This window comes from Glycine max, chromosome 19, assembly GCF_000004515.6.
Source record: "Glycine max cultivar Williams 82 chromosome 19, Glycine_max_v4.0, whole genome shotgun sequence".
NCBI classification, from domain to species: Eukaryota; Viridiplantae; Streptophyta; class Magnoliopsida; order Fabales; family Fabaceae; genus Glycine; species Glycine max.
In genome coordinates, this window is record NC_038255.2 from 37,896,314 (window position 1) to 37,899,121 (window position 2,808).

At 29.1% G+C, this 2,808-nt stretch overlaps 1 long non-coding RNA gene across 1 annotated transcript; it reads right to left on the bottom strand.

The window, feature by feature from the left end:
* Positions 1-1,291: 1,291 nt before the first annotated feature.
* LOC100813251 (uncharacterized) lies at positions 1,292-2,545 on the bottom strand. Its single transcript, XR_419942.4, has 3 exons — positions 2,331-2,545; positions 2,163-2,221; positions 1,292-1,680 (listed from the first exon to the last, which is right to left on the bottom strand). It is a non-coding gene; the product is annotated as an uncharacterized lncRNA (long non-coding RNA).
* Positions 2,546-2,808: the final 263 nt, after the last annotated feature.

Here is a 2,808-nt window from a genome sequence, read left to right on the forward strand (position 1 = left end):
CCTGGCCTATAGCCTATCAAAGACTTTTATTTTGGTTCGGCCTTACCTTTTTAAAAGCCTAGCATGACCTGATAGCCTTTCTAAAAGCCTTATCCATATTAAATCTTTAATATTCCTTCATGGAAAAGGAGGAGAAGCACGAGTAGGCTTTCACCACGAAGAAAGAATATATGCATGAAAAAGAGAAAGTAAAAAGAAGATGAAATAAAGAATGTTAAAGCAATAAGAAGATGCAAGAAAAAATGATAAAGTTTTGAAGTTTTACCTATATTAAAGCTTGAAGTGAAAATGATATGATTTTTGTTTGCGTCTTACTTGATTATAGGAATGAAAGTTACGAAGAAGTAATGTGTAATCAAAGTCTACTAGTTTAAAAAAAAATATTAATTGTACCCAAAAAATAATATATATATATATATATATATATATATATATATATATATATATATATATATATATATATATGCCGATCTATCAGATTTATAAGATTTTTTAATAAATCTAAGTCTGATTTATTTAATTTAATAGACTTTTAAAAAAATCTAAATTTAACATTTTAATTAAATAAATCAGTACATACTAGATTTTATAAGATTTTATAAGCCGGACCGACTTATTCTCACTCCTATTGACAATTAAGCTATGTGCCGCCAATTGTCTTCAAAATTCCTTTGTTGACCTGCTGCACGTGAAATCAAATTAAATGCAATGACGAAGTTAGATGGGCAATTAAGTAGAAGCTTATAAAATTAGAATCACTTTAAAGATGTCCAGTATAATGTAAACCATCCGATCCCTAATCAATAAAGAATTTAACCAACACATATAATGGGACAAATAATCGTCAAGGGCTTCTTCATCCTTTGTCGTGGTTTAAGCGTCGTTTTACTATCATTAAATTTTTGGAATATTAAGTGCTAATAATTTAAAGTTTAATAGTCATCCAGTATAAAATACTTTTTTATATTATCACTTAATTATAATTAATTGTTAATATAATTTTTAAAATAATTATTATAAAAATTATTAATCTTATCATACATGATTAATTATGATTTAATAACGCCATAAAAACTTTTTATACTATATGTCAATATGTATAATTCTTTTTCTAATAATTTTTTCGGCAATAATCTTACCATTTATTTGAAATAAACAATTCAAATTGTATTTTTAAAGATCATTTTACGCGTTTTTAGGTGTAACTAATGTGAAGGAGAGAGATATATAAGAAAACAAGAGAAAAAAAATAATAAATTAATATTATTGAACAAAATGACAGTGAAGGAAGAGAGAAAAATATACCAGTTGTTACATATATATGAGACTATAATGTTATGACTTTTGAACAACACCACCAGACAATTTGAACAAGCAAACAGAAATATATAAATAAAGTAAAGGAAAGCAAACCGTATCTTTGATTTTACAAGAGAAGACCAAATATATAAAAATAGATACATATAGATCCTCTATTACATTTTCGGGTGCAACTAACTTAAAACACTTTGTCGTTTTTGGGATTAAGGTTAATTAAGCCCCTCCTGGGGATTTTGGATCATGATCTTTATTTGCACCAGTCCCTTCATAGTCTTGGGTTTCCAAATCGACCCTCCTCTCCATGAATCCTTCATTCATGTCAACGAGCACCACCTCACCATTTCCAACCACATGATCCAACTACAAAACATATTATAAACAAGGAGTTAATCAAAAGAGAAAAACTATATATATATTTTTATATATACAATGATGGCACTGAAGTTATGCTAGAAACAAACTGTATTGATCACACACACACAAAAATGTCTTTCTTAATTTTCTGTATATAGTTTCCAAATCCTTTTAATTTATTGAACGATTTTATCCTTTAACTTTTTTTTTTTTTTTGATAAAAAGCAAGGTATGCAAAGGTATCATTAGAATACCTGAGTTCCCAACTAGGTCGACACATGAGGTATTAACCACCATGATTTTATCCTTTTAACTTAAACTATTTTCAAATTCCCTATTCAAGTTAGTCACATTAAACTCACCTACTACTACTAGTAATAACAATTCCGGGGTAGATGTAGCTCCACAACAGTAATTAAAAGATTGGTATGAGAGGAAAATATTTTTAACTCTTAGCCTCGTGAGAGAGATTAGGTAGGAGCACTGACCCTAGTTAAAGAAGGCAGGGCTGAAAATTCTTCTTCTTCGCCTTTCAAATTTTGGGTTCCTATAACCAGGCAAATCAATCATCCACTTCATCATATATTTTAAAACTTTCATAAAAAACAGAGAAAAAAAAACCGAACAATCAGTTAAATATCCTATGAAAGGCTTACTTGTTGCAGGAATAGCAGAGACAGAGAGAACATATGAGAAACACAGAAAGAACATCAGCAGCAGTAGCAGCCTCATGAGTTTTCTCAGCATCTTAGATGATGATGATGAATAGCATACACCACACCAAGTTGGGTGACAAGGAAGAGCACTAGAAGCAGGGGATATAGAGATAGGCAATGACAGAGTTAGCACCAACCTTTTGTGCTTAAATAGGTGGCACAATAAAGAGAGTTCAATAGATTAATTAATATACCATATAAATCCAAAAAAAGTCAACTTGTTCATTTTAGTATTTTTTTATTTTATGCCCACTGACCTAACTTGATTTATTCACCGTTCACAATCCACACACATGTACCATGGTAAATATATTAGTAAAGTTGTTATTAAGTTAGCAGATGTGAGATTATTTTAATATGATTAGATCTTTTAGGTTTAAAGTTATATATTTTGAGAAATTTTTTTATTATTCATAAT